Raw genomic sequence first — 16,212 nt, 5'->3', positions numbered from 1 at the left:
AGTAGATGCCATAAAGACCGTGGGTATAAGGAACTTTTTTTTAACACAGAGAAGTTTCAAGACTCGTGTGGAGGAGTGATTGCTGTCAGTCGTAACCGTGCAATTCCAGCATACGCAGCTTTCCACATAGCTTTTCAATGAAACCAAATACCGCCCGCTGTTTTCAGCAGGACCATGTGCACAAGAGGTTGTTTGTTATCTAACCTTGTTATTTAACCTACTTTCCAGAAAGCCTTCCACAGAAGTGTCAGACCTAGAGGGAACCCTCTCTGCATCTTTCTTCCACATCCTTGCAGAGCAGCCCCTTTGACCACATTAAACCCAGACCAGACCTTACGGATGAGTATCTCCAGTGATGGTACCTCACCACCTTCCTCAGAAGGCTGTCCCCGTGTCCAGTGCTGGGTTTGGGTTTGTTGGTTTTTTGTTTGTTTTTTTTAAGTTATGTAATCACAGAAACATGCATGCACAAAGACACGTATACAAGCCACTGTTCTTGTGCTCCAGCCAGGGCCCTGCTTTCACCACATCTTACTGAAAAGTAACAACAAATGCAGTCAATTCAACAAATCAAGTTCACGGAGGACAGCATTTCCAAAAATCTGTAAGCTAGTTAGCTTTATTTTTAATGCTGGAGATGTATATTAAAAACATGTGAATAGCAAACACTTCCTCTGTTAATGATGACTTTGACAGGGCAGTGGGCAGCTCAGACAGGTCCAGCTGACTTCCAGGTTGCTCAGTCCTAGAAGATGAAACCAATGGGGTAAGAAAACACTGATTTAGAAGCACGGCCGAACTCACAGGAGCCTACAGCAGGAAAAAAAGGAAGAAAGGCACATGTGTAGAGGCAGCCGTAGCTATTGAGCCACACGTTCCAGGACACGTATGATTCCAAGAGTGAATCTAGCTTACCCCTTTTGAAGCCGCATCCTTTGAAGGACTTCAAAGCCCTCACGGAGAGCAACCTTCAACGCTGGCCAGCCAAGCTGCTCCGTCTCTACCGTTTCCCAAACCCAATGAAGCTCTCAGCTCATGCAGTGGAGTGAGCAGGATCTGACCGGGTGCCAAGCTACCTGCAAAGAGGGGAAAGCAGTGTGTGCATCACCTGACTTTCACCACTCAGCTCCAGGCTTTGTAAACCGGCTGCCATCGGCCCCGTCAGTAAGACAGGGTGCTCCGAGAGACTGACCCAGCACAGCAGTCAGTCAGGATCTTCAGCTCTCCCTCTCCAGGGACCCTTTTGCCCCTAACATTTTAAGAGCCCAGAGGGATTAGCTTGCTCACTTCATGCTTAAAGAAAGGTGATGTGTGGTTTTCTCTTAACAACCCCAAAATACACAGCCAATCAAAGGGTTGTAAAATTAGCATTAGATTGAACTAGTCTTTCTATTTTGTATAACTTTCCTTTATATATATCAACTCCTATTTTCAGACACATGTATGCTGCCTTCTTATCAATAGGGGAAAACTCCCAGCTCTCTTCACCTCAAATCGACCGGTTTTAATTCTGAAAGCTTTTGTTATTTTTACTGCTGCCCTCTGCATTCTCTCCCAATTTGTCAGCTTTGCTTTCACAACATTTGTGGTTGCTGGTGACCAGCGCCGCAGTAACTCCTGCTTGCAGTATCTTTCCAGAAAGACCGGTCCAGAGATCTGAGCAAGTTGAACGTACTGACACGTATCTGCTTGCCCAGTGCCTGGCTTCAGGAAAGCCAAAGTCGTTGCGGACACATCGCCACAGCTACGTGGACCAACGGCTAAAAGATCGATGTCGCCTATGTCACAGCCTCTTGGGCAGCCTTCCAGTCTGACAGCTTGAGAGGATCCATTTCAAAACAAACAACAAAGGGAAGACGTAGATGGGAATTAAAGGCTTTGAAATAAAACCCGTACAACAACCAGTGGGTCACCGGATTTGTGAGCTATTTTACCTCTCAACCGTTGCCAGCAAGGGGACATACTTATATGCTATAAGTATACCCTATGTCCTGGGAGCCTGAAGACACAGGACTCGTCTCAAAGTCAGATGAGTACAACAGCTTTGAGAAACAGGTAATGAATCCAAACATGGGATAAAAAACAAACTCCCCAGTTACATTCCAGGTACAGCTGAAAAGCTACGGTTTGAAAACCCTTACGTTCTTGCTTGGAATACGTGAAGAACATTTGCAAAAAACAGTATCCCTTTATTGCGGCTATGGTGTTTCTAATATTCAGACAGGGAAATATTCACATGGGAAGATGGTGAGCCACATCTTGAGGCTGTGTAAAAATATAAGCCTGCCTTATCTGGGTCTCAACTCAGATGTCCATCCATATTCCCAACACGCCATCAGCGAACAACAAGGAAGAAAAATGGAGCCTCAGTGCTCTTTCCCTTCCTTTTGAGGTACCACATAGCCCAGATGTGCCTCCCCAGGAACCAGGGAGCGTTAGCAAAGGTACCAGCAAGAATTAGCATATCAGAGGGTATCGAGGTAAAGAGGGGAATCTGTAAGGACGAAAGAGCCGACTGGTGAATTATGTGGCTGCAGACAAACAAGAGTTCTGGGGAGGAATTCAGGTTTGGTTTTATCCTAGCCCTCTCTTCCTCCCCCTTCCTTCCGAATCCAGAAACACCAGGCTACAGAAGAAGACTTTTGGCTTCTACTGGACAATACTCTACAATGCCAAACTTGGCACCCCACGTGCTTGTCTGAGCTCTCACATACCTGATGTCCCCAGAGGAACCAAGGGGGTCTCCGTTTCTAGTGGCCTGGACAGACCTATGCCTTGGCACCTGCCTTTGGGTGTTTTGCTTTCACTGCACAGCTGGATTCCCTCAAGACGGGCAATGTCTGGGCCAGCTCCCGGGAGTCACTCTGTCACATCTGCCTGGGGGGAGACAGGTGGTGTAACCACTGCTGAGCTCAGCAAGCGTGTCCGTGAGGCCAGAGACACACGTATGAACTGATCCCTCCCTTAACGAGAAGGTGGGGGAGAAGAAGGGCAGTCACAACCTTCTGGGGAGTAGGGACAAGCAAGTCAATCCTGTTGGTAGAAATGCTGGATAATGCAATGTTCTTGTTACACTGCTGATCCAGCCTCAGCGTGGGCGTGCCTGAAACCAGCTTTGAGCTCGGGGCTTTGCTGCATGGGGAATGCAGAACTGTAGTCACGAGTAGGCACAGGGAGAACAAATGGCCTTGAAGACCTCTCACAGAGCAGGCCACTCGCTGCTTTTCTTCTTCCCCACAGCCACAAGCCTTTCTGGCAGCTTACATATTTAACCGTTCTCACAGCCACAGGTGCAAGGGCAACAGCAATGAGTCTGCAATGCAGAGTGGTCCATTTGGATCCAGAGCTTCATGCAGAAAGGAACAGAGGCGTCCTGGGTAATTCCACATTACCATCACAGAACACCTTCTCAAAGGAAATCTGCACATGGGCAAACAGCTGTTACCACACCAGATTTGTACTAGGGATGGAGAACTGACATTTTGGATGCTCTCACCTAACGCTGCACAGAGCTGGCTTTATTGACACAGCCCTTGAATGGAGAGACCCTCAGGGAGTCACTAACAGCCTGTTTGGAATTGGTCCTGCACCAACAGGACAGAAGAAGTGCCGGTTGACATAGGAATTTCTTGCAAAGTACCCCGAGCTCCTTCTGGACTAGTTATGAATAGGAGTGCCATGCAAAGACCTGATCTGAGACAGCAACAACGTCCAGCTCCATCTCGATCCAAGCTAACAGCAACACAGCCTGGAAGCACTTTGGACTGAGCTCTGCACCTGAGCAGAGTTTAACACAGAGTTGCACTCCCTGACTTGAGGACCTATCTACCACCCGCAGGGACCCACAAGACAGAAGGAGATGCCTTTGCTTGCCTAGACTGGGCAAATGTATACCATGCAACACAGTGCTGCCCAGGCGTGCCAGCCCGGGCCTGCAACGCTGTGCTTGCAGAAAGAACATCTCTGGGCCGTGCTGCCAAGCACAACTGAGCTGGGATTAACTTCTGCAGACCTGGCATTGCACTCCCTGTCTCTAGTGATAGCTCACACAAGACCGACTGAAACAGTTCTGCTCCTGGGATGTAGCCTACAGAGTCTCAGGATATCTCTGTCACCATGCAGGTAGTTCATAACAAACAAGATATTTTCAGAGGTATGATGGGACTCTTCCTCCTGCACTGTACAGGTCTCAAACAGTAGCACACCAGGGGTGAACATTTCAGAGCACCTTGTCACAACGGACAAGTAAAGGTAGCAAAATTTCCAGGCCCTGGATATTGCTTAGGTATATGCACATGGCTAAGCCACACATGCGGTTTCATTAATTGGAACCCAAATTCCAAATGCCTCTGGGGACTCGTTAACATTTAACTTCTGTCAGAGCACAAAGAGCTGGGATGTTGCCTTTGTGGCATCGGATTAGGCCCGTTAATTAGTCCTTATTAAGACACAATCCCCGAGTGCCATTAGCACCAATTTATTCACAGCAAAGGTTCACTCATTCTAACTGCTCAGGTTGTCTCCTTCAGGAATCTAAGAGTTGCTTGTGGCTGGAAACAGTAGTACAAACCCACAAGTAAATAAAATAAACAATACTCCAGCTTTAGCACAGAACCTGGAGTGTGATCCAGAGGTCACGGAAGTCACTCAAACCACTACAGTTGTCTTCCATGGGCTCTGCATCAGGCTTCTGAAGAACAAATTTTTGCTACAGTTTCAGCCTTTTGGGGAGTTTGCTCAGCTATTTCCTGTCCACTCTCATTTAGTGTTCATAGAGAGCAACCCTCCAGCCCTTCCTTGCATGGAACGGCTTGGACACGTTAATCGGAACGGCTCTCATGAGCAAGTGCTCTTTCATGCACAGGTGGCCTCCCAAAGTCAGCAGTGTCTAAACAACAGTCCATGAGGAGGGAAGAAGTCCCTTCTAACAAGGACACTTCCCCCTAAAGCTACAGCCCGTTAGATCACACTGGTGTCAGTAGTTCATACTCCGTTATCACCTACATCTCACTCCTCATTCCACCTCTTCTAAAACTGCTTCCCTGTGCTCAATATCTTGCAGGTGCCTGCAAGAACAAGAGGAGGAACCGTGAGCGTGATTTTTCCTTATTAACTTTCAGAATGTTTTACCCTTCAGTGATTAAATACTGAGAGAGCTCTGCCTACTAAGAGACCAGAGCGGCAACGTCCTCCCACTTCCAGAGAAGGAAGGTTTCTCCCAAGTTCCTCTGGCTCAGTAGCACAGCCGCCTCAGAAACCATTGGCTCTGCAAGACAGAGAAGCAATGTCAGACTCAGTACAACTTTGCTGCCTTCTGCAAAGTAGCAGTTCATTTCGTGAGGGCTGAATTTGGTCTGCAGACTCTAAAATGCCGCAGTAGCATTTACAGAAGTCCTGGTGAAGACCAGGCAACTTGGAAAACAGGCAACAAATGCAGTGAGCACGATTGCACTTCCACAAACGCAGGAGAATTATCCCCCCCACCTTCCACACCCACCCCACAAAAAAAAAAATCAAATCACAACCCAAATAAGCTCACAAAGATTCATAAAAAGGCTGGACCCGTTAATCAAGCCTTAACTCAGTATCAGGAAAATGACATCACTCACTGGCATGCTAATGAGTTCATTTCCCAGGTTTTATGCTACATGCTCTTTCATGACCCTGAGATCTCTCCCGTTCGGCAAACTGCAGATTTTTAAAGACCTCTTCATAAAACTACAGCATATACTTGACAATTAAAAGATGGTGGGAGCACTTTCTTTCCTCAAAGAATAGCACGACACCAAACAGCAGCCAAGGAGCTCTTCGAAAGCCAAGGTTTTATCCAAAGTTGTTACTGAAATTCAGGGTGGTCCCCCTTTACCAGATCTTTGACGTTTTAGCCCCAGTTTCATGTGCTCGCAATGTTCTGCAGATCAACACCAACACAGGAATGGCTGTGCAAAGTCACACTGCATATGGCACGGCATGCACCTTCTAATGACTTTGCTGTATTTTAAGTGCATTTAGCACAAGTTCCGAACTACTTTAGAAGCCTACTTGTCAGTGACCCTGGAAAAGAGCACACCAAAGCAGGACCAGTAAAGCCACCATGGCGCAGGCTGGAGACCATCCATTTCCACCTGCAGCAGCTCCGTCTCTCAGAAGCGTGGGCAACATCGGGCTCCGTCACCTCAAGGATGGGGCCGGGCAGCTTGTTCCACGGCAGCAAGGAGCACAGCAAAAGGCAAAGACACAGTGGGGTGGAAAGTCAGAGGCACTGGATGGAGCGAGGGCAAGACCTGACTCCTGGACAAGCAGCGCTGCTCTACAGTCGCTTCCATCTCTGCCTTAGCACCAGGCTCAGCTCTCCAGGAGTTTGGAAATAGCAGATGAGGCCCTAGGGCAACTTCTGCTCTTGGCAACTCTCTGCCTACGTATCAAGCTGAGCCGGGTTGTGCCACGAGCTGAAAGCGTCTCTCCGAGGTGAAATTTGGCACTTGTTCCTAAATTTCAGTGTAAAGCCCACATACACAGATAAAATTAGATACCTATTTCACCAAAGTCAAACCGAGCCTGAGGTAGCTTGGATAATCTTGGGTAAAGCTTTTAAAATAATGATTGTTACTTTTTTTTACCAGCTTGCCATTTCACACGTTATCTTGCTCTTCAAGCAGTTATGATTAGCCTGTAGAATATCAGCCCGCCTTGTTTACCCAAGGCTGCTTCCAAGTTTCACATTGAGCAAGGGCAATGTTGCCAAGGGCTTGAGCCAAAGCTCGTGAAATCCATCAAAAAGCCTGCATCAATTTTAACGGGCTTTGCAACAGGTCTCAGCTATTTCAAGAGTAAAAGTGCTCCGCTCCTACAGTCACAGCACTGGCAGGAGGAGGACAGCACGCGGGCCAAGCGGCAGGAGGATGTAGGGATGTAGCCCAGGGTAGGACCAGTGGATCTCTGCAGGAATTCCTAACTCCAAGAGTTAAAAGTGAGCTACTGCTCGAGCGTACAGCCTGTCAGCAGAGGAATTATCACTGTCGTGACACTGGGGCTGTTATCTCAATGAGATTTTAAAGAGTGGAGTAGCTTACGTGGCACAAGCCTCCTCTTGGCCTTTAATGTGGGTCATCACACTTCACCCACTCTTCTTCCGAAAGAGAGCTTGTTTATGCAACTGCTGGGTAATGTTGCTTTATACTCTCCATCCTGCAGAAGTGAGTCCAATCAAAGGTATCGAAACATCCTCTAGCGCACCGCTGGGCAGCACAGCTCACGTCTGTTATTCTCACTTTGTCTCAGCCCAGCAGGAGAACGGAGTCCGTGGCACTTTCCTCGAGCAGGGTTGTTTGTGTTGCACTTCTGAGTTTCTTGATGCATTGAAAACACACTTTAAGTCAAGGCTGCACAGCATGACGACTGATGGAGTGATGTGCGTGAGTCATTGCAATTCTTTAGAGCGCCCTGGGAGGCGTAGCACTCGGTGTGCATAAATCGCTCCTGAGAGCAACTGGAATAAAGCCTGGGACTGGCAGCACAGGATCCTGAAATGTATCTGAAGTGCTCGGGGAGGCTTCGCAGTGACACAGCCCTGCCTGCACCGAAACACACACGCCAAAGCTCTGTAACCCTGGTCATCCATTCACCTCCACAGCTTTAAAATAGGCCGAGACACAAGATGTGCTTCGCACTTACTCTGTGCCGATGCAGAAAGAATCATTTCCTGGAATTCTTTTTTTATTACTACGAAAGTATCGCCCCAAATATTTACGTTCATTCTTTTTTTTTGTTTTGGCATGCGGAATTCTCCTGCTGGCACATTTATTTTTCCTAAGACCACTAAATAGATACAGAGAAGCGGACTGAAATAACCCACCATCTTGAAGAGATTAGATGTCAGAGGTGATGGGAAGTGTCAGAAGGAGGAACGCTCCTTGGGCTGCTAAAGAGAGCGGAGTGTCAGAGAGCCAAGGCTGTCAGGATTTTTTGCTTCAAGATGCCGTTTCAAACCTAGCCCAAATGAAGAATGAGCCGTAAGTGACTGTCCATGAGAAACTGACTGGCAATGTATGCTACTTAATAGCAGGGAAGCGTCTGCAGCACCAAGCACAAGACAGTGTACGTTGATTTCTAACCTCTCTGTCTTCCAGCAGGGAAAAACGGGTCTGCCACAAAAACTCCACGCTCATGAGCGGATCTGGTTTTCTCGAACCTCTGCTACTTTGCTGCTGCCCTGACTAATGAACCCACTGGTTCTGGCATGCCAGGACATTTCCTAAGACATTGCTGCTACAAGGCAAGGTGGGGCAACAGAAGTACTAGCTCCATCCAAAACACTACAGCCCGACCCATCACTTGGTTGTACCAAAGACTGGAGAGCCCAGAAATGAAAGCGCCACTTTGGAAATAGGACCAATTCCTGAAGAGTGCTCAGGTCCGTGCACAGGAAGAGGACAACAACATTATCTTTGTCCCTCGCCCCCCCGGCAGAAGTAGAATTAGTGCAGAGATTTCAGGCTGAAAAAGAACAGGGAAACATCAGCAGAGGAGCCCCAAGAAGCCAACGGGGAGACGTACCGTGCAAGCTTCAGCGGGACACAGGCTGGCCAGAAACAGCACCCTGCCGGGAAGCCGCGCAGGACGGCCCCAGGGGCGAGGACGAGCTGGGCTTCAAGGCTGGCCCCGTGCAGGCTGGTTCCTCATGGAGGGGCACAGCCCCGGGGGACTGAATGTGGGATGTAGGGTGGGTAAGAGGATCCTCTGAGGACACCAAAAGCAGCAAGCCAGTACCAAGGAGCTCAGAGAGAAGCGGCCAGGGCCAGGGCCAGGGCCAGGGCCAGGGCTGCAGCACGACACCAAGGGGGTCCAGCCAAGGGACAGAGCTGGAAACAGGCCCACCAGCAGCCCCGTGCAGAAATAGCCTGGGGCTGCAATAGGCTCCCAAGCCCAAAGTGTGGGTTGGAGGCCCAGGTGAAGCCAGTCGGGGCCGTTAAGATTCACAGGTACCCTCAGGGTCTCCCTCAGGTCTCTTGTTGCTTCTGGCTGCAGTGGGTAACTGGGCACCAGTGCATGTCCCACCGATGGGCCGCACAGCAGAAAAGCAGTTATAGAGCCCTTTGGGCTGACCACCCTCTGATGGGAGTGGGGCTGCTCCAGAGGGACCCGTCCTGCCCTAGGAGACACTTCTTGCTTTGCTCTCCGCGGCAAAAAACTGACTCTGCCTGCCATTTCAGCCCCTGGAGGAGAGGGAAACATGGGCTGTAAAGGAAACACTGACTGTGCACTGAACATACTTCACTGGCCCCTCGGGAAAAGTAACTTTGCCAGTTCGCAGCTTGTGGGATCAGCAGCCGACTTCAATCAAGTCCAGTTCAGACTCACCCCTGACTAACCACACGGCCTCAGAGACTTTTGCGGGCCAGCCTTTTCAAGAGGGCTCCCTTTTGCTGGGTTACCTCCATGAGGAGCCGTAACTGGAGACAGCAGATGGTGCCAGTATCGGTGGCCCAGACCCTGGCTGGGCTCAATTACATCTGTGGGTGACCCGCACCTCTGGTGGCCAGGCCAGAGTGCCTCGCATCAGGCATTTTGCCTCCACCCGCTGCCCCCTGAGCAAAGCAGCGCTGCAGAGCTGCGGGAGCCACAGCCAGAGCCAGAGCCGCGAAGGCTCCGCTCACTGCTGGGGCAACGCTGCTCTCTGGTGGCACCCGCGCTGTGCCTGCGGCTGCCGCTGCACCTTCAGCTCGCCCTGGCCTTTAGGTTGGTTCTGCTTTGCTTTGCCTCTTTTTTTTTTTTTTTTTTTTTTTTTTTTTTTCTGGTCGGTATAGCATCCCCAGCCTGGGATAATCCCTTTTTTTATGTTTGCCAAGTAAAGTAATGCTTGTGTTTAGGAGGCAGCCGGACACGGAGCGTCCATACAAACGTACATACATGTACAGTCGGCTTCCAACCAGTGCACACTCAGCAGGAGCCATCAAAAGCACTTTTCACCACGCAGAAATACCCTTTAACACAGCTCCCGCGTGCTGCTGGTTTGCCTCCCTGACCTATAACAGACAGAGGAGACAAATGGTCCATCCCTCCTTTCTTGTCCCAAGGGCTTTCCTCACTTGTTCTCAGAGGTTTCATCCCCTCTTGACTCCCATCACAAGCAGGAGCAGGTCTCTAACTTCCTCCCAGCTGGATTTCTGCTCCACCTGGACAGCCTTTGGTCCACCTCCTCCGACAGCTCCCACTACCTCTTTGGTTTTCAAGAGTTTGGCACTTAAGTAGTGTCCCGAGGCAAAGCCAAAGCCCCCAGACCTTTCTCACTCTGCTGCTCATCAGCCCTGGGCATCTACAGTGGTCTTCAAGGGGTTCAACTTTACAGGTGCCCTCCATTGCTTGCTGTCAGTTATGCTGCTACAGTTGGATCTGGTCGCTGAAGAAGATGTTGCCCTTTCAAGCACCTCAGGCCTTTCATGGTTTCTACACATCCCAGAAATCTCTTCAGTTTTTCCCTAATGGCTTGGTTTCCAGAGACACCCCTGGAGATTTGCATCTTTCCCATTTTTCCCTGGATGAGTGTCTTAGTTTGGGATGAAATAGAGTTAATATTCCTTTTCAGGGACTAGATCAGTGCTGTGTTTTGGATTTAGCTTTGGGTTTGGTATGGGAAAAATGCTGATAGCACACTGATGTTTTCAGCTGCTACCGAGACGTCAAGGACTCTCCGACTCCCCATGTCCTGCCCGTGTACAAGGGCACAGGGAGCAGGGAGGGAGCACGGCCAGAGCACCTGACCCAAACTGGCCAGTGAAATATTCCATATCATGGAACGTCATGCTCACTATATAAAGGAGGGGTGGTTGGGAAGGGGCTCTCTCTCTCGTTTCCGGGATGGCGATTGTGGGATCTTGGTATCTCGGGGTCGCTGGCCAGGAACGGGCTGGGTATTGGTTAGCGGGTGGGGAGCAATTATGCTGTACATTGCCTGTTTATATATTTCTTTTTGTTTTCCCCCATCATCGTTATTGTTCTCATTTTATTGCCATTATTAAACTGTTCTTATCTCAGCCTGCGAGTCTCCCTTCACCCCTCTAATCCCTCCCCCATTCCCAGGTGGGGAGGGGGAAGGGAGGGTGATTAGCTGCGGTGGTTGGTTGCCGACCAGGCCCAAACCGCAACAATGAGGTACCGCACAGGCCAAGTCCAGGAGAAGAGAAGATTTCCATGTCTTCATGGCAAGAGCCTTGTGACTCTTGCTCTTGCCCTCACCTCTGCTTCCACCTCCCAGGAATCCTGCCTGCGGCCAGTCCCTGTGCAGTGAGGGGGTTTGCAGCACCAAGCCCCTACTGCCCCGTGTCTGCTCCCCTTTCCCTGGCCAGAAAGCCACTCTGCCACTGTATCCTCAGCCAAGCTGCCAGCCCTTACTTAAATGCCCTGCTCCATACACCTGAGATGTGTATGAAAGAGCTGTAGAAAGAGTCCAGGACTTTGGTGGTAATGGTTGCTGTGAAAGGAAGAACTTGCAGAGCCTGCACATATCCCGAGGCAACTGCCACTCGGATTGTTTTTTCAGCAATGTCTGTCCCACGTCCCTTCCCTGGCACCTGCACCTAATACCCTGCTGCAGGTTTCTGGTCTCCTTTTACAAGCTCAGACGGCCACAGCATGCCCCTGCTTTTCCCATTTCCCCTCACCGGCCATGAACGCAGCCACATACCTTGGAACCACTTGATGTTCTCTGGCGTTTCTTTGCCACCTTTCTGCCTTCATGTGCTCTCTGCCTCCTCACGTGGTGCTTTTCACCCACAACACCACATCTTTATTACTGGGGCGCTTCGTGAGAAGAGTGAGCAGACCTTGTTCTCTCCAATCTTCAAGCTGTCCCTCGTGCTGACCCAAACTATCCTGTCTTTGAGGAGGCCACAAGATCCCCCGATTTAAAGTACCTTAGGAAAGAATGTCTTTCCAGGCAGTAATGGCATCACCAGGATTGGTCACCAGGGGTGACTTCCTGAAAACCTCTTGGCTCCTACTGGTTCAGCTGGTGTTCATCAATTCATGGTCCCCCACTGGAGTCTGTTGGGTCCCATAACACAATGTGAGAACATGCTGGGATGTCTCCTGTCTTTGCCACCTCTGTGAAACAAATTCTCCTGCCCAAGCCTGTAGCTGCAATCAGTGAGGGAGTTAGGGACCTGGAGAGAGGACTGCTCCCAGTGCCTGGGAAAGCCCAGCCCCACCACCTCATCAAACGTCCTCAGGTCCCCGAAACAACTAAGAGCTGGTGGCTCCCTTTGCAGCTGTGACACCTGCAGTTTTATCAGCTGGAGGGTGTGAATGCAAGAAGGAAAACCTCTAATGCTAAACTGAGGACCAAAGTGCTCCTAGGCTGGATATAGGGGAAACACTGAAATACCTCGTACTTACTACTGGCATTGATCCTTTCCCCTGTCACAGCTGTAAGTAAACAAGCCTTTTGTCCAAATTAAACCTTTTCTTCTGAACAGAAGTTGGTCACAAAATTGAAACATTTTCTTGGGTAAAACAAGGTTAAATCTGGATTTTTGTGACACTGGAGTGTTTTTTTCCCCCAACCTGGATCTCTGCAGAGCTGCCCTGTCTGTCCAAACAGTCTGGGAGCAGTGACAAGTTTAACACTTGCCCTTAGAGTCAGAAGACACTCGTGTTCAGACACAGATATCCCTGAATAAATATAATATGGGGAAAAGTGACACTCTCAAGTGAGATTAAAAGTAGCTGTTTACTCAATCCGATAACCGTGTGTGAAAAACTCACTCCAGGTCCTTGCAATGTTTGGATTTTTGCTAAAAGCCATAGAGAAAACACACAAGCATGCTGCTGCCAGAGCTTTCAGTATGGGTGCACTGGCAGCTGTTCAACACAGAAAGTGGGCACTGTTGGAATTAACACTGTCAAATGAAAAGAACCACAGACACAGACATCCCCTGAGCCAAAAAAAAAAAACATTGTCCACAACTCGGCACTCCTGCACACGCAGAGCTGTGGGTCAGCTTGCATGGTTTGCTTTGCCTGCTGCTCTCACCTTGATGGAGCTGCAAGTGTGGTGGGACAATTCATAAGAGGATCCATACTGTTGCATTTGGGCAGGGAATGAAATCAGGGATTATTTGTTTTTCTTACTTAAAAAAAAAAAAAAAAAAAAAAAAACAAAAAAACAACCTAGTTTCCAAGATATCACTGGAAACAGTAACAGGTTCTGAGGCTTTTAAAGAGAAAAAAAGATAGAACAAAAAGCTGTTTTGCTACCATGAGTAATGTTTTTCAGCATTGGTAATGAAGTTAAGCTACTGATTGTTTCTCCATCTAGAAAAGAGCAATTTCCACTGAAGAAGTACAGGGAGCAGCATTTAAAAAAAAAAAAAACATCAATTCATCAACATCACTAACACGCTCTTGCTTTTCTGCTCACCTCCAACCCCCCCTTCCTTCTCCTTCCTTTATCGCACACATCAGAGGTGCTAAATCCTTGTTCTCCAGCTGGTGTAAAACACACTGGGGCTGCGTTTCTCAGGCAGAGAGACTTCTGCAAGGCGGCAGAAAGGAGGGACAGGAGGAGAGGGAGATGCAGCCCCTCACTAGACCATCACCCAGCCTCGCCGCATCACCCAGCCTCGACGGCGGTCCCAAGAGCCTCAGAAATATGCTCACCACTACAAATTCCTCTCAGCTTTCCCTGGAGAAGGAGTGCCGAGACATCATTACAACAAAAGCCCTTTTCTTGGGCATCCAAGTCTAAGAACTGTTTTTGAAGGATTCCACCTAAGTGATTCAGCCAAGACTAACAAGCCTGTGGCATAAGGAAGGCTGGAGTTTCTGATTCCCAGCCCCTCATGTGTATTTTTAGCTCTGAAATCAAATAAACAATAAAAATCAAAACCAACCAGGCAAGCACAGAACCTGCTGAAAAAAAGCAGTTGTGTACTGTTGGCTTTCTTCCACAGGTAGCTAGCTTTAAGTAATAGCAACAACAAAAATAAAAGGCACAGAGACAACAACTGAGGGATTAACTGTTTTTACAGGCTCGTCATCTGGGCGGTTAGGAAAACTTTACATTTTCACACCACACTCCCAAAGAGTGACTGTTCACCTGAAGGCAGGTGCTGGCCTTCCTTTTCAGATGCCTCTTACCCCTGGATGCACGGACACTAGTCTTCATGAAGCAGTAAGGGCACCAGCCTGCTTGTTCTTTTTAAATTTATTTAACCTATTCAGCAGCATTATGAAAACTTTTGAGTTCCCAGTAAATTACAGTGAAGGCAAACCAAAATAATTTGAGATTCATCAAGCTGAAGGCTTGACATTTTTATTCTGAATTCTAGACAATAACTGACAATCTTTAGCAGATGTTGCCCTTGGTAAAAAGATCATCTTTGAGTAACCAAGAACCAGCATTCAGTAGTTCAAAAATAAGAGAAAGAGAGAAAAAATTACATTTTTACTGTCGAACTTATACAGGCAGTACAGGAAAGCACATTCCTGGGCAACAAATTGGCCCAAAGCAATGATAAAACAATGATAAAATTAATAAACAAATATTCATACAATTTAAAGGGAATATGTACTTTTTCATACATATCTGATTTGGTTACTCTACTTTAGCAAGTATCCTCTGAAAAAAAATATTTGATCACATTGTCAAAGAATGTGTCATAATACAAATGTACCAAGAAGCTTAATTTTGGCATTCTTTAATTTTTAAACGTTTTATTATTTTAGGGTTTTGAACGTGAGAGAGGGAATCTTTTGATCTTATTTATAGTTTAGTAGTGCGCAAAGTGCACTGGAGGTCATAAAAACACAGCAAGATGCAACCATTTATTTTAAACTATCTTGCTTTTAAGACTTTACAAAGCACCCAGAAATGGCTGGCTGACTTTTTTCATTGCAGAATAATAGTAGCATCTATAGAGAGGCTAGAACAGAGATATAATGAATCACATGGAAACTGGACAACAGCATGGATCTCCTTATAGAAAAGACCTCAAAGACGTATTTTTATGGCTTATAGGACAATCTGAAGTAGCCCAGAAACAATGTTTTTATAGACTCTATTATCTTTCAGACTTGACCTAAAAGCTCCATAAGAACTGAAGTTATTTAAAATAATTCGATTTTTAAGTTATGTCCATAAACTATAACTTTGTCACAGGCAGTGGCAAAGTAACAAGTAGTACTGTTAGCAATGTCATTTTTAAATATTTTGTAAAATGAGATGACTCCTCATTTTAATACCAGTACTTGAGTCCATCTATTAAAACTAAACCATAAGGTGAAAAATAAATAAACACAAGCATTGAAGTGATTGATTGATTAATTAATTTGGGCAATTTCCTGGAAACCAGCATAATAGATATAGAGTAACCTTTTTCAAAATCTTAAGTACGTGTTTTGAAAAAAGGTAAATTTTTAACTGTTAAAGTGATATGTATAGATACTATGAAATCAAAACTTAAGACATTTGCAGCTTTTAAGGAGCAGCTGATTGAATATTACAGAAATGAGAGCAGCAGAGGTATATCAAGGCTCCTTACAAAGGATTACTTATGCATTTCTAGAGGTTTTTTAATAAGCCTTTGGGATTCTTTCGATTCAGAACATCTTTTCTCTTAAGATCTGCCAGAGGGTTCAAGCTTCAGGGAAATGGCATTGCCATCCAGCTCTGTAGGATTCTTTCCCACGAAAGACATTTGAAGAAAACGATTGCCAGCAATATCAAGAAATTTGCTGTCTCTGATCAAAGCTGTTTCTCAAGGCCGGGCATGGTTTACTGACCTACTTTGGACAAGGATTTATTCTGACATCGCAGGCTACAGCCCACCCCCTCTGAGGCTGCCAGGAGAACCCGACGTGCAGCTGCCAACGGGACAGTGATTAATTTGATTGTCACCAGCACAGCTCTGAACATAAGGCTTGTTCAGGAGGCACATAAAAGGAAACTCAGTGGAGTCACTTGGGTTTTGCTGCTAAGAGAGCGAGGGAAGCAGAAAAACAAATCCCAACTGTATTTAAGACTTCAGCCAGCCGAAGGCAAGGCCAGCTTCTCCAGCACAGCAGTGTTGTTTGTACTGGTCTGCTGTCACTGGGTGGCTATGGCATGGTACCACTGACGGGGGGATATCACTGATCACATATGGTTGGTCCCTCAGTGGGTGTGAAGCCACCAGACCTGACCCAAAGCACGAAAAAGACAGTGGGATCAACAGA

The sequence above is a fragment of the Tyto alba genome, unplaced genomic scaffold, assembly GCF_018691265.1.
Source record: "Tyto alba isolate M040663 unplaced genomic scaffold, T.alba_DEE_v4.0 Super-Scaffold_2, whole genome shotgun sequence".
In the NCBI taxonomy this organism is placed as follows: Eukaryota; Metazoa; Chordata; class Aves; order Strigiformes; family Tytonidae; genus Tyto; species Tyto alba.
Note: the sequence above shows the minus strand (reverse complement) of the source record.